This window comes from Mus musculus, chromosome 11, assembly GCF_000001635.26.
Source record: "Mus musculus strain C57BL/6J chromosome 11, GRCm38.p6 C57BL/6J".
Taxonomy (NCBI): Eukaryota; Metazoa; Chordata; class Mammalia; order Rodentia; family Muridae; genus Mus; species Mus musculus.
This window is the reverse complement of record NC_000077.6, coordinates 20,440,293-20,459,084: the sequence shown is the minus strand read 5'-3', so window position 1 is coordinate 20,459,084 and position 18,792 is coordinate 20,440,293. Positions and strand designations below refer to the sequence as shown.

General features: G+C 48.1%; 1 long non-coding RNA gene and 1 pseudogene across 1 annotated transcript; both read right to left on the bottom strand.

Moving 5' to 3' along the window:
• Positions 1 to 3,049: 3,049 nt before the first annotated feature.
• Gm39606 lies at positions 3,050 to 6,009 on the bottom strand. The gene is made up of 2 exons (XR_872284.2): positions 5,931 to 6,009; positions 3,050 to 5,768 (listed from the first exon to the last, which is right to left on the bottom strand). It is a non-coding gene; the product is annotated as a predicted gene, 39606 (long non-coding RNA).
• On the bottom strand, positions 12,239 to 12,674 carry Gm12034 (predicted gene 12034; annotated as a pseudogene).

Below are 18,792 nucleotides of genomic sequence, written 5' to 3'. Positions count from 1 at the left end.
CTGTCTCCAGCACCCACTGGCAGTCCCCAGATCCCAGCTCTGGCCCTGCAGGACCTCAGCTCAGGAACACACTGTGGGGTTAGAGGAAGCCTTGCTGCGAGGGGAAGCTGGATCTTGTTTGTATCACACTCCGCTGGCACATCGTGAAGCAAGAGCTCTGTTGTAGCTGAGCTGGTGCACAAAGTCATTGCATGGTGTGCATCCAATGAGGGAAGTAATCCACTCCGAAGCAGGGCGCTGAAGACACCAGGAGCTAGAGGAGAAGGCTGAGAATCACAGCCAGCCAAAGTGATTGGGGTCCCATGTAAAGGAAGCTGTCTGGGAGGCTTCCAGCAGGATCAAATATGGAAGCCTGTGTTTCCTGACGCTTGTCATTTGGTGGGCTTGTGCAAGTCTTGACCTTTTGACCTCTAAGACCCTCACTAGAGAGACTTCTGAGGCCAAGCACCTTGGACCCTAGAATGTCCTTTTGTTCCCAGTCACTGCCATTGTTACTTAGCCACAGAGAGAGAGGTACAACACCAGAAATAAAGAAGCAAAGTGAGCTGGAGGTCAGGAGTTCAAGACCGCCCTCAGCTAAAATATGTGTTCCAGCTCACCTGGGTTACACACACACACACACACACACACACACACACACATATATACACATACACACGCACACACACACACACACACACACACACACTGAATGTCACAGATGTCATGCCTGTAATTGATGCTAACCTTGGACAATATAGCAAGACCAGCTGCAAAAATAAATACATAGACAAAATTGAATGTACAACTTTAAAATAAAATAACCCCAGCTCTTCGGAATGCTCATCACCAGGCCCTCCCCACCGCCGCTTCTCCTTAAGGTCACTGAACACTGCCTCCTCTCCTCTGTCATTATCTGGTTAGGATGACATAGAACTCTTGATATTTCTGCCTCTGCCTCCCAAGTGCTGGGACTGGGGTCAGCCATATGGTAAAGGTGTTTATGTCTAGCCTGAATGGTTCTTGGGGTAAGAGGCTGACCCTGACCACATGCTGGGACTACAGGTGTGGGTCACATCGCTCAGACAACACACCACAGTATAAAAGCATGCACAGCTTGTTCCTAGGTCCCTGGTGCCTTTTCCTCTCTGGTAGCTTCCACCCCAGGTCTCATGTCCTGACTGTTTCCTCTGTTGGAGCATTTGTCTACACATCTTGAGGGTGGCCCTCTTCTTGCTGGTAAGGTCTCAAGTGCCCCTCTCCAGGAGGCATCTTCCAGACCAGCACTGCACCTCAGCCCTATAGTGTTAGTGTGGGTTAGCCCTTTTCCCTTATCCCTTCCACCTCCCCACCTTTCCCAGGCCCGTCCTCATTCTCCAGGATTTTCCTCCTGCCTCAGCCTTTGAGCTCTGGGATTTCAGGCACGGGTCATTATATACAGCCTACTTTAATTTCTCCATATATTCACCAATATATAAAACGGTTTAACTTTGGATCTACTCTGCTCTTCCTATTAAGATATAAAATACTGCAATAGGGGAGATGCCTCACTTGGGAAAGAGCCTGCCAAGCATGTATAAGGACCTGAATTTGGAGCACTGATGTAAAATTGTTACAGGACATCTGTCACCCCCTGGGGGTGGTGGCAGGAAGACAGAGCCCTCTGGTCAGCAGGCCTAGCTGAACCATTATGTTTACTGAGAGACTGCATTCCTTACTTGCCTTGATGCTCTGACAAAAGTGACATTAATTTACATCATGGTTGGGGAGCAGCAGGAACTTCAGGGAGCTGAGCCCATTGCTTTGCAGTCAGCAAAAAGAGAGGAATGGATATTCAGGATTAGATAGCTCCCTCCTGTTTATGTAGTCCAGGACCCAAGCCCAGGGAACCACAAAATCTTCCATGTCAATCAAGACACCCTCTAAGGTATGCCAGGTGATTCCATCCAAGTTCTGTCAAGTTGACAATTCATAGTGATACTCACAGGAGCCGTGTCTCCAGTGGACAGTGATGGAGGAGGACACTGATCTGGTCTCCTCAGGTACTTACACACATGCATGTGTACCCACACGAACACACAGACACCACATACCCACACATTTAAATATATATGTACACACACCAGTGGTTCTCAATCTCCCCCGTGCTTCAACCTTTAATACAGTCCCTCATGTTGTGGTGACCCCCAACCATACAATAACTCTAAGTTTGCTGCTGTTATGAACTGTAACGTAAATTTCTGATATGTGGGGTATCTGATATTCGACCCTTAAAGAGGTCACGGCACACAGGTTGAGAACTGCTGACATACACAAACGTTTTTTAAATACTAGGCTTGGACTGTAGCACACTGGTAGAGTGCCTTCCTAGCCTGTATGAGGTTCTGAGCTCCATCCGATAAAAAAGGTGGGTGTTGGCCGGCTGCAATCAGACGGCCTGGTGCACTCTGAGCACGCACTGAATTTGATATAAGCACTCACTGGAGAAGGAACACAGAAACCCAATTTGTGAAGATGGTGCCATCTCAGGATGGCTACTGCAGGACCGGAGAGGGAAGCCAGAGAGTTCCCTGCTTCCCAGGGGTTGGCTGTGAACAGAAGACTGGGCGGGGTAAATAGAAGATGGACAGGCGAGAGCAATTCTAAGCATTCCTCCCCAGGTCTGAGTTAGCCGCGCTGCTGAGGAGGTCGGATCAAGGAGCAGGAAATTCCTAGCAAAGGTTTCAGGATGATTAATAGGTTGAGGGGTACACAGCATCTCTGCATCCTTAACTAAGTGCTTTCTCGTGGGAGCCTAGGATTTTTAGAAGACAAAGACATCCAGAAGAGTCTGGGAACCATGGGGAATCAGTGATTGATCCCCTTGGATTTCAGAAGTAAGGAAAACCCATTACCCAACCTTTTAGGGACCAATATTGAGTTCCTGTTTCGGAAGGTCTCCCTAGGTAATTAAGGGATTGCTGAACGCGCAGAAGGCACTCTTACACACGGGTTAGCCTGCTAACTCTCAGCTCTCACCCTCTGCCACACTTAGATCTTTCCGGAACACATCACACAAACTGCTCACAGGCAGGGCTGCATCTTTTATTATTCACCCAGTGACCGAACACCGACTTCTCCAGACCCCCACCCTAAGGATGCATCCCGATCACAGCTTCTTGCCTTCCCAGCCCCCTCTACCCAATTCCAAATTCCATCGTCGTCGGGGTTGGAAAAAAAAAAAAAGAGTCCACGGCATCCTGGGTTATATGATTTTAACTCTGCCAATCCCAAAGGCTCCAAGTGTCGCAGCTTCCTGCTGGGGAATAGTGACTGAGACATCTCCCTGGGCTACTTAGGTTTGGGGTCGTACCCCCAACCTCCAGTCCCCATGCCTGAGCACCTGAGACAGGGGTTCTCTGTGTAGCCCTGGCTGTGTTGGAATTCGCTGCGTAGACCAGGCTGGCCTGAAACTCCGCGATCTACCTGCTTCTGCCTCCGGAGTTTAAAGGCAAGCGTCACCACGCCCGGCTTTGTTTTTATTTTAAGAACTGAAACAAGTTATCAATTGGAAACTCCCAAGGTATCTCCAGAGAGCTTCCAGAGGCCATTGGGTCTTGAGGTCTCTATGACTTTCGAGCCGTGAGGCTCTGGGGTCGCGATCCCCACAGGGTCCTCCCTATGGTTGTTGGTACTACTCGGTCTGGGACACCCTAGCCGGGGGCGTTCTGGAACCGCTCTGCATTGTTGCATAAACCCTGCTCGTCCCACCTGCGCTGAAGTTAGCCTCATCTCAGGCTCGGCTAAATTCTCCACTAGACAGATGCGAGCAGGATAAGAAACGTAATCGGGAAGGGGCCCGGGATGCAGGCGCCGTATTTAAAGAACACATACAAACACACTTGCAATATCCCTGGTCAGTCGCTCCCCCAGGCGGCGGCGCAGCGCCCTCTGGAGGCAGAGCGTGGCCTTGCAATCCCTGCACGCCTGAGAGCTGTGCGCCAGAGCCAGGGGAACCTGAAGCTTTTGGAGAAACTGCAACAGCTTGGGGAAGGGAGTGAAAGTGTCCAGTAAGTTCTGAGAAACGCCAAGGACAAAGGAAAGGGGTCTTCATAAAGACAGGCTTTCTGTGTTTAGCTCTGGCTGTCCTAGAACACCAAATGGCCCCAAACTCAGAGATCTACCTGCTTCTGCCTCCTAAGTGTTGGGCCATCCTTCAGGGCTCCTCCTTCCATTTTCAATGAATCCCTGAAATCTTCCCGACACAGTGCCACCCGTTACCTACAGTTTGATGTTATTTATTTGTTTGTTTGTTTGTTTGTTTGTTTGTTTATTTTTAAATGCAGGTAGTCTTGCTATGTTGCCTAGGGGTCTTGAAATCGTGTTCTCAAGCAATCCTTCGTCCGCATCCTCTGGAGTAGCCTGGACTCCATGCTTGTGCTCTGGGATGGTGACATTTAACAGTCATGTTTAACCATCGTTGTACTTACAATACCAGTGCAATTTAAAGGTCCCCACCTTCTGGCCACCTTCTATTTTCTTGCTGGTTTTGAGTGTGCTTGTCCCTTGTGGCCCCTACACATTTCTCTGCCTTTCTCACGCGCAGTCACTAAAATGTAGACTATTAACATGCCCATCCCAGTCCAGAGCCTGCAGTTGCCCACTGGCATGTCTGGACCTCTCCTATGGCACTCAGGACCCCAGGGGATCCGTAGGGGGCTCTCTCAGTTCTTTTTTGTACTTCAGTCTGGCAGGATGCAGCCACCCCGCTAGCTGAGGCCCCTCTTCCCCTGTTAACAGGTGCTCATTGCTCTCAGCCTCCTCTCTATCTGGAATTTCTCTTCTCTGGCCACTCCACACTGAACTCAGGCAGGCTCTCCTTGCCTTCCCTCTGAGTCCCTCTTTATTCCATTTATGCCTGGTGGGAATACCTCCAACTTCACACCTTCCTTCTCTTTCGTGTGCTTTCCTGCTGTATCAGTTTTGTATTGCCACACAATCAGGCCACCGCCCCTTGGCTTAAACTGTAGCTTCAAACAATAAACATTTATTTGCTCCAGAGTCTGCGGGCCAGCTGGTGAGCCTTCCAGCCTGCCTCTGCTACAGCTTGCTGATGTGTCACGTGGTGAACTGGCAGGACACGGCTGGTGCTTGGCTGTCACCTAAGGTGAAACCGTGACTGGATCACATGTGCCCCATTCAACAGCCTGGGTCTCTCTCAGGCTTCTTTCCATTGCCAAAGATGTAAGTGCAAAAGCTAGCTACAAGACTTCTTGAACCCCGGGCTTGGAACTGAGACATGCTTACATATTCAGGGAGGTTAAGTCACAAGGCCAAGTCAGACATGGGATTGAGCAAAGACACTTCAACTCCTGCTACAAAGGAGCTATGGAAGACAGCAGCTGCAGTCTAAAGAGATGGTTCAGCCATTAAAGGCTAAGGTTCACACCAAAAGGACAGGAGGACTGCAGCCATTTAGTGTCCAGTTCAGCCTTATGCTCACAAAATGGTGGCTGGCTCCCTCCTGTGACTTGAGGCCACCAACACAGCCATTGCTGCCAGCACTGGCAGACCCCATTGCCTACAGCCCTGGTGCCCGTTGGCATTTATATGACTAGTGGAGGCACCAGGGAAGTGGCCTCGACAGTGCTTTCCTGGTCCCTCGTGGAAGCCTGCTTGTCTGGAACTGGGACCAGTTTGCTGTCACAGGCTCTCTGTGACTGAAGTCAGACAGGCCTGAGGAGAGCTGCTGGCTCTTCTTCCTGTGGCGTCTGGGCATGAGAGGTGGCTTCTCGGCTTCTGGTTTTTGTCTGTAAATAGGAGTGGCCACGGAGCCACATGCAGAACACAAGCCCCATTAGCCTGTGTTTAGAAGGGCATCAGAACTCATACCCCGGGACATCGCTGTGGAGGAAACCCCCCTCCCCCATCCCCATGTATGTCACTCACAGGGTCCTTTCACAGACACTCACCTCTCAGTTCCCTCTGTCCTTTGTGGGGAAGACTTAGGCACTTCTGAGACTTTAATGTCTACCCAGACTCCACTTCCTGGGCCTGCACCCTGGTTTAATTTTAAACCTACTAGCTCTAATATTTAACCCAGAGCTTGGCATGGAGGTATCTGTGCTGGCTAGTCTTATGTCAGCTTGACACAAGCTAGAGTCATTCGGGAAGAGGAACTCTCATTGAGAACATGCCTCCATCAGATTGGCTTGTAGGCAGGTCTACAGTGCATTTTCTTAATTAGTGATTGATGGGGAAGGCCCAGCCCATTGTGCTTCCACCCCTGGATAAATAGCCCTGCGTGGTTGGTATAAGACAGCAGGCTGAGCAAGCCATGGAGAGCAAGTGGGTAAGGAACATTTCTCCATGGCTTCTGTTCCAGTTTCTGCTTCAGGTTCCTGCTTGGCTTCCCTTGGTGATGGATTCGCCGTAAGGTGAACTAAACCCTTTCCTCCTCATGTTGCTTTTGGCCATGGAGTTTTATCACAGTAAGAACACCCCCACCCCCACCCCCACCCCAGGGCTCAATAAAATCTTTTTTTTAAAAAAGATTTATTTATTATATGTAAGTACACTGTAGCTGTCTTCAGACACTCCAGAAGAGGGTGTCAGATCTCCTTACGGATGGTTGTGAGCCACCATGTGGTTGCTGGGATTTGAACTCTGAACCTTCGGAAGAGCAGTCGGGTGCTCTTACCCACTGAGCCATCTCACCAGCCCCTCAATAAAATCTTTAGTGACTTGGGGTTCATGTTAACAAATGCTGAACAGATTAAAATTTCAAGATGCTCTCAATTCTGAAACTTATGAAAGAGATTTTGTTTTTGCTCTGCTGCCAAGGCTGGCCTTGAACTCCTGAGCTCAAGTGATCCTCCTGTCTCAGAGTAGTTAAAACTGTTGGGGAAAAGTTTGAATTTTGGAGCATTTTAGGTCAACTGGTGAAGTCTATACAAACACTCGAGAATCGGAAGTACTCTGAAATCCAAATATTAGGGACTAGAAAGTCCCTGGCCTTTTTGATAAGGGATCCTCAACTGGCAGTTTCTCTTTTCTTTGGGTGAGAGTGTTCTGCTCTGTTCTCAAGCCAAGTCAACTCATGGTGGCTGAAGTTAAGATATTCCTAGGAACTGGGAGGAGGGGCGATCCTCTTTGCCAACATTAGTCACTAGAAAGTGGAGGAAGGCTGGGGCGCCTCATCAGGAGGCACCCCAGCATTTCCATGCTCTCTCCCAGCCCTCAGCTATTCAGGGTTGACAGTGAACCCCAGGTTCTAATGATGGCTTCCTAGGGAGTTCAGATCACAGAGAATTGCCATCCTGCCTCTGCTTCCCCACGCATCTCGGAGTGTTGTAATAACCTGCGATTGCAACCAGTGCATTAGGGTTTTACTGCTGTGAACAGACACCATGACCAAGGCAACTCTTATAAGGACAACATTTAATTGGGGGTGGTTTACAGGTTTAGAGGTTCAGTCCATTATCATCAAGGCAGGAACATAGCAGCGACCAGGCGGGCATGCTGTAGGAGGAACTGAGAGAGAGTTCTACAACTTATTCTAAAGGCAAACAGGAGAAGACTGGCTTCCAGGTAGCTAGGATGAGGGTCTTAAGGCCCATACACATGGTGACACACTTCCTCCAACATGGCCACACCTCCAAATAGTGCCACTCCCTGGGCCAAGTGTATTCAAACCATCACACAGTAGATCCTGAAAGGTGACGGAGGCAGGTTGACTGGATTGAAAGAGACATCAGGTCGCAGAGAGCATGGTGAGAACAGACTCTCCAGACTCTCACAGCTTCTGTGAACCAGCTCTTTAAGTGGGGGAAACCAGGGCTATTACACTTCTGAGGGTGGATAGGGGCTTTCAGGGTGAATGTACAGGATTTTTGTTTTGTTTTGTTTTGTTTTGTTTTGTTCTGTTTTGTTTTTTCGAGACAGGGTTTCTCTGTATACCCCTGGCTGTCCTGGAACTTACTTTGTAAACCAGGTTGGCCTTGAACTCAGAAATCTGCCTGCCTCTGCCTCCCAAGTGCTGGGATTAAAGGCGTGCTCCACCACCGCCCAGCTACTCTGGTGGATCTTTAGGTTTCAAAGGTCCCACATTCCCAATTAGCCAGTATCCTGGGGATGCCTCATTTACATAAGGAGGAATTTCAGGTACTGCTGGACATGACCTTATAAGGGGAGAGGGAGTTTAACTTGGCTGCATGCTATGTGACCTCCTCCGAGGAACAAAGGTAGGGGTGCAGGAATATGTGCACTGGGACACACGGGTCCAGGGCAGGAGGGGAGCAATCCTATGCCTGCCAATTTCAAGATGAGATTTCTGTGGTGTGAACATACCTCAACTCCACTCTTGCTCCGGTGGGCTGCAACACCCTCCTCTGCCACTCCCCCCCCCCCCCCCCGCCCCACATCCCAAGGCTCTCTAGCCCCACAGAAAATGGTGGCACCAAGCACAGATGAAAAGGAACAGGGTGTGACTGGGTGTGCCTGGACGCCATTAGGATATGTTGAGCATCTCACAGAACAAGTTTACATACACCCACATATGTGCCCTTCAGAGTGAGCAGAGACAGAAGTATGCCACAGTGACCGGGGGATGATGAGCATACCCTAGGGCCTCGGGGCTCTTCCCCAAGCCAGGATCCAGAAGACCTATGAGAGAAATCTGGGAGCCAGGTGGGCCAGAGCTTGTAGCACAGGGGGAAAGGGGTTCTTCTGTTATGGCAGTAGAAAGGCATCCTGGACCAGTAAGGGAGAAGATGGAAGCAGAGCCGGGTGAAGAAGGTTGAGTCCCTCACCTGCTTCGGTTTTTCACCTGTTTCATCAGTAGCTACACTCCTCTGAAAGGTAAGTGTGCATCAGTCCATGGCTGTGTTAAAAGTACAGAGGAAAAAAAGCAGGGGGATGGAAGAGAGTGGGTGCATGTGTTTAATGGCAAGTCAGTACTCAGGGTGAGCTTGAGAAAGCAAGTGGGGTCTTGAAGTGCACAATTCTGGGAAAAGGAACTTGAAAACCCAAGAGCAGTGGTTCTCAACCTGTGGGTCGTGACCCCTTTGAGGGTTGTATGCCCGATATCCTGTCTGTCAGATATTTATATTACAATTCATAACAGTAGCAAAATCAGAGTTGTGAGATAGCAAATGAAAATAATTTTATGGTTGGGGGACACCACAGCACGAAGAACTGTATTAAAGTGTCATGGCATAGGGAAGGAAGGTGGAGAACCACTGCTGCAGGGTGTAGATTTACATTCCAAGAGGAGGGCTCTGACTGACAGACAAGGGAGGTGAGGCTGATGTGGCAGGGCTCCAGAGTCACTTGCTAATCGACCACCGGTGGTGGCAGTTTTTGGGAGAAAAGGTGTTCCCAGGCTTAACCAGAATTAACCCAGCGGCATAAAATATCCACCTAGCTATGTGCGGTGGTGCAGGCCTTAGCCACAGGACTCAGAAAGCAGAAGCAGATGTCTCTCTGTGTATTTAAGGCCAGCCTGGTCTACACAGTGAGTCTCAGGACAGCCAGAGCTATGCAATGAGACCCTAAAGAGCCAGCTGAGCCAGCCCTCCTGGAGTCATGTTGATGTTGTGGGGCTTGCTGCCACTGGGGGCCATGTTGATGTGAGTGGATTGAGTTGCCACCTGAGGCACGGCATGTTGTATGGTCAGTGTGGCTGTCAGAGGCCATGTCTAGATACAAGGTTCTATTGCAGCTGGGGGGCCATGTTCACACGGTCTGTGCTGTTACCAGAAACCATGTGGAAGCCTATGACCCTGTCTCCTGCTGACTGTGAAGATGCACAGTTGAGTGAGAGCGACATGGAAGGATTCTGTGACAACCCCAGCTCCTCCCCAACTCTATCCTTGAAAAGCAGCAGCCTGAAGTCATCAAAGAGAACTCTTAAAAAATATGATGGGTATGCTGATGTGTGAATCGGCACAGTGATGGCTTCTGGTGAGCTCAGGAGGGGAGGACTCAGCTCTGGTTAAGGGCAGACCACTGAGAGTTTGACCATGCTCCAGTGGGTATGTAGACAACACAAACTGGACTCTTTTTGAAAATTGTAATTAATTAATTAATTAATTAATTAATTAATTTTTGGGAGGTCGCAAGAGTCAGGGGCAGACATGAAAGGACCGGGAAATAAGTGTGATTGAGTGCATGATGTGAAATTCCCAAAAAAATCAATAAAATTTTATTATGTTGAAACAAACAATTCCTACCTACCTAATCTCTAAGTATTGGGCTCTTGAGTGAGCTTAGGAAATTCAAGTTTTTTTTTATTTGAATTTATTATTAAGATTCATTTTATTTTTAATTATGTGTTGGGGTGTGTGTGTTCATGACTATAAGTGCCCCAGTGGCTGACTGCTTTAAAAGCCATGTTCTGGCCCCTGATTGATCCAAGGTGGCCCAGGAATCCATATTACTAGAAATTTGCTCAAATAATTATATGATCACTTGGCACTGGTTCTCTGGCAGGGAGATAGAAGGAAAGTTTCTTTTTTTTTTTTTTTTTTTTTTTACTTTAAAAAAAAATTATTTATTTATTATATGTAAGTACACTGTAGCTGTCTTCAGACACTCCAGAAGAGGGAGTCAGATCTCGTTACGGATGGTTGTGAGCCACCATGTGGTTGCTGGGATTTGAACTCCGGACCTTCGGAGGAGCAGTCGGGTGCTCTTAACCACTGAGCCATCCCACCAGCCCCCAAAAGGAAAGTTTCTAAGCTGTGATCTTTTTCCTCCCTTTGCAATTCTGTCTTGATCCAGCCCAAGGTGGGCCCTCTTGTCCTCCCTCGGCACCACCATGCTTGGCACACACTTCCTTTTAATGCTGACCTGTGTGTTCAGCACAGAGAGACTGAGTGGACCTTGGGATGGGGAGATGACGGGTGGGGGACACTATTTCAGAATACTTTTGATTGATGAGAACCCAAGTGGGTTCCACTATGAACTGCACCTGAAACACTCCCTATAGGCTCATGCGTTGAATGCGTGGTTTTTAGTTGGTGGTGCTGTCGTGTGAAGTGATAGAAATTTTAGGAGGTGGGGCCTCAGTAGAAGAAGATGTCACAGGAAGATTGCATTCTTTCTGTTGGCTTACTCTGGTTCAGGGTCTCTTCTGTTCTTCTCCTTCCCCAACTGTGTTTTCCTCTTCCTCCTCCTGTCACCATGATGTTCTGTCTTATGACAAGCTAGAATCAGCAAAGCCAAGGACTATGGACTGAACCCTCTGAAACTGTGAGCCAAAATAAATGCTTTCTCCTTCATGGTGTTTGGTTTAGAGTGACAAACTAAAATGAACACAGCAAATTAGCTGGATCATACATACAAACAAAACTTGCCCAAAGGACTTATTCTCCTCATGTGCAGCAGCTGCTGCTCAAGACTCTGAAAGTATTCCCGCACTCACAGTGTACAAGGACCCGTCCTTGACCTGCACCCCCGAGTCTACTCCCTACCCTGCTATCTAGCACCCCGGCTATGTAGGCTACATTTCTCATGGTGGTTAAACTTCAGGGCAGGCTGGCTCTCAGCCCTTGGTCCTAAGTCTCCACTAATTGTACCCCTTTCCCATATAAAACAGCATTTCAGTTCTTATCCAGAAATAATACTGGGTGCCCTTTACAATCCACTTAATAGAAAAAGGGGCAAAGGTGTGTGAGGTCAAAACTATTTCATAAAAAGATGCACTTACTCTCTCCACTCTTGTGTTCCCCTTATGGGAAGAAAGCTAAGTGCTTTGGGAAATGCAGTCGATATTACAGCAGACACAAATGCAGAAGCAAACAGGAGACTCCATCTGTCTTTCATTGAGCTAAACAGTAAAAACAAACAAACAAACAAATAAATGGCAGAAATGTAAAATAGTACCATACTTAACATTTTTTTTTGTTTCACAAACTATATTTTTCTAAATAAACCCACGTGTAGTGGTTTTATTATTATAAGAAGTAACCATCTTCTAGATTCTTAGTTTTCACTCCTAAATTGGTAAATGTTCAGAGGTACAACCCACATAGACAGAAAAATCCTCTTGGAGGTTCTTCTGGGTGATGTTTGAGTATAAGATAGTGGTTCTTAACCATGGGTCGTGACCCCCTGGGGGTCAAACTTTCATAGGAACTGCCTAAGACACAGATATTTACATTATGATTCATAACAGTAGAAAAATTACAGTTATGAAGTAGCAATAAAAACAATTTTATGGTTGGGGTCACCACAACGTGAGGAACTGTATTAAAGGGCCACAGTCTTTTTTTTTTTCTTGTTTTCAGGTTTATTGAAAATATGGCATAACAGATTAAACAGCTCCACGTGTTTTGAAATTCATGCCAACTGTAGGCTGAGTGACCTGAAGGTTAGAGAGACTGCCAAAGTCCAGAAGCTTCAGCATCTCCTTGGTGTCGGGATCCACCTCAATGATCTCCTGATCTAGGGCTGAGACCTCAGGAACGTAATTATCTCTCCTCTCTCTCTCTCCTTCCTGCAACTTAATAGAGATGCCTCTCACAGGACCTCTCTGAATCCGCTTCATCAGATGCGTGACGTATCCGGCTATCTCGTTCCGAAGCTTCTTGCTGGGGATAATGGCGATCTCCTCGCACACGCGCTTGTTGGTGTGGAAGTCATTACCCAGACGCGTGTAGTACTTCTCGATGATGATCCGGGCAGCCTTCTTCACGGTCTTGGTGCGAACGCGGAAAGGGCCACAGTCTTAGGAAGGCTGAGAACACTGGTATAAAGGGTTCCTGAGCAACGTTGTCTCATTTCCTCTGATCTCTACTGGCGAGGAACTCACTCACCTGTGAGAATGAGCTAGCTTCCACAGCTGGAAAAGCCAGCGTCCAGACCACAGCGCCTGCCCTCTGAGGACCTCTGGTTTTGAAGTTCTTGACAGGGCAGGCCTGCACACGAGGTAAGAGATGCCTGTAACTGCTATCTTCCAGCACACACTGAGGGGAGAGGAGGTACAGACATCTCCTCTCCCTCTTCCAGTGGCCGATCTCCAGGACCAGCCCTCATCTGCCCCCTGGTGGCAGGTAGCCCCCATACATGGGATCTCAAAATATATCGCTCTCTCTTTCCCCTGTTTTCTCCTCCCCATCTTTCCCTCTTTCCCCGCGCTGGTGAAAGTCCAGGGCTTTCAGCACACTAGGCAAATCCTCTGTCTCACTGTCACATGCCCCTAGTCTTTTTCCCCTCAAGTAGCTGGATGTTGATCGCACCCAGCCCGATGGCCTCTTCTAGGTGAGGGTGAATGATAATATTTTTCTGCATATTTATCTCTTCGTAGTTAATTACCGATCGTTCCTGGCTCTGAACCTGCCCTTTAGCTGGGTTAGGAGTCTTGCCTTTGACTAGGGCATGTGACAGTGAGACAGAGGGTTTGCCTAGTGTGCTGAAAGCCCTGGGTTCAGTCACCAGAGCAGGGAAAGGGAAAGATGGGGAGGAGAAAACAGGGGAAAGAGAAAGCGATATATTTTGAGATCCCTGTAACCCCCGAGCAGCAGGAGAGCTGTTAAAGCAGCGGCTCCAGCCTGAGGCCACCATAAGATACCACCACAGCTGTCAAAACGACAGCATCTGTCATAATGGTGGCACCTATCAAAGCAGTGTATCTCCTCAGCCTACAGCCTTTGTGAAATACCACCTCTGGAGCTGTCTACAGTGGCAACACCTTCTCTGCAGCCTCCCCAAGGAGGTTAGCAGTGATAGCACCTCAGCCAAATCGGCCTGTGGCCGGGAAGGACTTCCCATCCCCACCCATGAGCCTGATACAGGGAAAAGGGGGTCAAAAGAAAACCGCGGATCCCTGAGCTTTCCACAAAACCCACCAATCCCAAAGCTCAGCACTTGAAATCCAACCAGTTCTCGATCTGGAAATCTCTGCCCTGAAAAGCCCCGCCCCCTAAGAAATCCTGTGGCGAAAACGGTGCCTCCCCCCCCCCCCCCCCCCCGCCCTTCCATTAGGAAAGCCCTGCCCTTTGTTCAATTCCCTGCTGGACTCATCCCTCCATGCCCTGGACCCTGTAAGAAATCTTTTTTTTTTTTTTTTTTAATATGAGATTTGCTGCCTGATGGGACTCTCTCATCAGAAGAGTCCAAGAAGCAACAAAGATGGGAGGAACTGAAGAGGTGGAGCGGGGCTGAGGCTCCTGACTCCGGGCTCCTCAGCTCAGCTGGGGATACCCTCCCCGGACTGCGAGGCCTCTGCTGAGGAGGCCTCCCCTCAGAGCGGGGTGGTTCCTGGACTTCTGTGTTTCAGGGTGCCCTTCGAACTGAGCAAGAACACTTACAATTCCCAATTATATAAGCTGTGTTCTTTTCTTTATGCATATATCCTCAGGACAAAGTTTAATTTACAAATTAACAAGTTAAACACACTGAGTGGTTAGCAACCAGGGCTACTAAGAAAATCGAATGTGTAACAATGTGCTTCCGTGAAAGTAAGGTGTCCCTGGAAAGGGTCATGGTAAACATTTATGTTTGGGGCTCTTTGGTGATCTCCGCTGAGTGAAATGGAGAGCAGAGTATACCTTATGCGGTGCCTCTTGAGTGGGGTCCCGCCACAATCCTACTTCCTGCTAGTGGGCTCCATAGCGAGAACCCTGCTAGTGGGCTCTGACAGACAGAGAACCCTGGACATTGGTTATTTGAAGGATACAATATCTCAGAATTCCTCAGAGTAAGTCTGCTGGTTTACATGGGCTCAACAGAAAACAAGTGGCCCATAAACGGAGTCCTAGAAACTCCAAACAAGAATATCCTTAAACCAATCTCACTGTTGAAATGGGAAGGGAAGTTCAGAGGCAAAGCGAATCCCAGGCACTAGCCTGGGGGCTTTCCTACAAAGCTTACTAGAAGGAATCGCCCCTACCTTACAAGCAAACCCAGCTAAGACCTATGGTTTCCATGGTAACCCTCAAAGCATGACTTCCCTACAGATGTTCTTCCAGTGTCTCCTTTCACCTGTCACTTTCAGGCACAACTTAGACCTGAACTCTAAGCAAAAGCATTAGCTTCCCCTTTCAATCCGTGTTTTTAAGAAACTACAAACTGTCAGGTCCAAAGGAAACTCCGCTTCCCCACATTGTTCTGGCAGTTAGACAAAAGGTAGCATTCCTCGGGAACTGGTGCCCTTCTATGGAACCAAACTGAGCCATTTCCCTTATCACTGGCAGAAAGGACCGTGACTACCTGTGGTGTCTGTTAGCAACAAAAAAGCATGGCCTCCAGGCTCCCTCAGTATCTCCAGTACCTGTTACACACATCACAGTCCGTGCTGGCATCCTAGCTCTTCTCACCTCTCCCCTACCCTAAACTTCAGAGCTCACAGGCTTCCCTCTCATCATGTTCTCATGTCCTCATTCTCCTTATAACCTTGCTATTTCCATATACTCCTCTCTGTCTGTCTGTCTGCCTGTCTGTCTGCCTCAGCCCTCCTCCCCAACTCTCTCTGCTCTCTCTTTCTCTATGTATATATGTATATGTGTATATGTATATGTATGTGTGTGCACATGTGTGTGTGTGTCTGTCTGTCTGTCTGTTTTGCTCCAGCTCCTTCCATGGCCAGGTCCACTCTGCTGGCCATGTTCAATCTACTACTGCTCTGGACCCTTCTAGATGCCTCTGGCTGTTTGTTCTCTCATACCTACAATAAAAACCTTGCCTTTAGCTATATTATACAGCAGTCATGTCACCAGTTTATACACAACCTACTTAGTTTACACAGAAATACCCATTACAATGATTCTGTGGTATCAACTATATGGGGTTTATCTCATCGGGCTTTTGTGTATGTTGAAAATTAATTTATAATAAAGGCCAAGGGTGTAGTTCAGTGTTCAAGCCCCACAATTACACATACATACATAATATATGTATAGATACATACAAACTAGAAAGGCATATTCAAAAAAAATTTTGGAGAGGTGGGGGATGGAGAGTTGGATCCACTGGTAAAGGTGCTTGCCACCATATTTGGTGACCTGAGGTAAATACTTGAATTTTATGCAGTAGAAGGAGAGCTGGCTCCTGAATGTTGTCCTCTCAGCTACAGATACAAACACACACACACACACACACACACACACACACACACACACACACACTACCAGAAACCTCAGAGGCAAGCGGCTATACCACAGCGGCCAGTTTTCCTAAGTTTGTTCTCTGCAGGAAAGAGGTGGAAAGGGGAGTTTCCTTTGACCAGACAACAAAACAGAGGACCAGTCTGTCCCTGATCTATGGATGGAAATTGTTCTTTCAGACTTTTTTATTTTTCCAGTGTGTCCCCTCCTCCCTCACACTGCCAGAAGGATGACAGAACAGCTGCCACCAGCTGAGTGGGACACATTAGTTTATCTCTTCACCCTATCCCAACAACCTCCTCCAAACTTACCCATCCTGAAATGCCTAAGCACAGCCTCCTATTTTAAGAGGCGGATTCCCTGTTGGCATGGCAACTCGGAGACAATAACTCTTTTCAGTTGTTCTGGAAGGGAAGCAAAGTTACCTTTCGCCAGGGCTGCTGCTGGCCTGCTGCAGAGGGCACGCAGACATCTGTCTCATCAACTCTGCTCAGTTTCCAGCCCTCTGAAAATAAGAAAAACACTCTTAGATTGCTAGCCATTAAAAAAAAAAAAAGACTTGAGGATCATTGAGGCAAAATCTTTAGTTTTTAATATCAATTGTATCATCTAGTGTGATTCCAGTGGGGTTTTGTGCTAAAGAGTCCATTTCCCACCAGGAGCAGGGAATGGAAAGGTCCCTGGGGAGTTTTAGGTTTGGGAATGGGCCCACTGCCTCTGTGGGCTCACTCTGACAGAAGGGAAGGAATTGTATTTCATGGAAAGAAGATGCTTCTCCTCTGAAGTCTTCGGGAACTATAGATAAGGCCAGAACATGGCACAGGGGAGGGAGAAAATAGAAGAATACAGAATGGGAGCTCTGCACCAGTCTACTTAGCATCTTGGGCACTGTCAGGGAGACCTGGCTCTCTGTAACAGTCGGTGAGACTGGGCAGGGAATAGTATTGAGGTGAGTGTCGAAGCAGGGAACTTCTGGGGTAGACATGATAAGTTGATAAGAAAAGCAAAACAGGGGAGCTGGAGAGATGGCTCAGCGGTTAAGAGCACTATCTGCTCCTCCAAAGGTCTTGAGTTCAAATTCCAACAACCACATAGTGGTGTACAATTATCTGTAATGAGATCTGACACCCTTCTGGAGTGTCTGAAGATAGTTATAGTGTACTTACATATAATAAATAAATAAATCTTTTAAAAAAAGCAGAACAGACTTTTAAAATGTCAGATAGGTTACAAGACATCAGAGAGACTTTCCGATTTGTGGTTTGTGATCTGGGGTGGACAGGGTTGCTGTCCACTGTGGCAGGATGGTGGCTGAGAACAGAACCCTTCACAGTGTCACCATCATGGACAGACTGGCCTTGTGTAAGCCCTGACCGAGTGTGGTTCAAGCGCTGTACATATGTAACTTATAGATACATTGAGCCTAGGCCACTACATATGGAAACTGAGGCACTGAGAACTTCAGGAATCCCTCCATGCCCACCCAGCCACGTGGAAATGGAATTTGAACACAAGCAGCCCTCCTGAGGTTTGAAAAGAAGAAGGTTGTGGCAGCCAAATGAGAAATGGTATCCACAGCAGAAGTACAGAGGTCCCAGCCCCAGTGCAGAGAACGCTCTGAGCTGGGTTTTGATTCCTGGAACAGTCTCCCTTCTCTGACTTAGGTTAGCCACTGCAGCCTGGGAGCTGGACTCTATTTTATGGCTCCTCTCTAGTATCGGCCTTCATCACTGTCCTTGGGAACAACTGACCTAAAGTCCCAGCAGGGCCCACAGGAGGTTAGTGCTTCCTCTGGGGCTATCTGCTGTTCCAGCCAGCTTCCAGGGGACAACAGGAGATGATCTCCACTTCAGGAGCAGATAATTTCAGATTATTATTTTTTTATTATCTCCATGCCAATGGGGAGGCTCAAGAAAGCAGGTTGTAGATATTTCAGTTGCATAGGAGCAACCCAAAAACGTTTCAAATGTTGATTGAGCATTTACCATGAGCAGTATTCAGACTGTGGAATGCTGGGACATAAGAAGGTGAAACTGTCCCACTGCCCACAAGGGTTACAGAGAAGACACGAACTCAGACAGACGACAGACAGACAGACAGACACACACACGTGAACATACGCACGCATGTATGCATGTACACACACACAGCTGGTATCAAGCAGTGGACAGAGGTAGGCTGAATGTGAGCAATGAGCCCCAGATCAATAGGATCTCTGTTGGTGTGGAACTTGATCGGGGAGGGCTCCTGGTTGGAGCAGGGTTAGCACAGGAGGGGTGAGCCTGGCGGTGCTGAATCCCAGCTGTGCTCCTGTCAGTTGCATACCAGGTAGGTCTTAGCTTGGGGTGCAACATGAGCTTTTGTGCTAATTTCCCTTTCCATCCATGCCTGGAGGAGGACAGGGAGAAGGGTGGGTGATTGCCATTGATATTTGCTGTCCGTCAGTCCCCCTGGAAGTCAGAACTTCTGGCTCCCCAGAGTCCAGAAGGGAAGAAGAGATGATGGAAAAAGAAGGGGTGAAATATAGCTGGAAGCCAACACTCACCTGGAGAATAAGGAGAGAGAGAGAGAGAGAGAGAGAGAGAGAGAGAGAGAGAGAGAGAGAGAGAATCCTAAACAACCACAGAGAGCAGATACAAGGATGCTCTTCTTTACTAGTGGCTCCTATAGTCCTCTGGTATTTGCCAGCAAACCCTGTTAAAATACTCTGTAATTAAAGGTCAGTTCT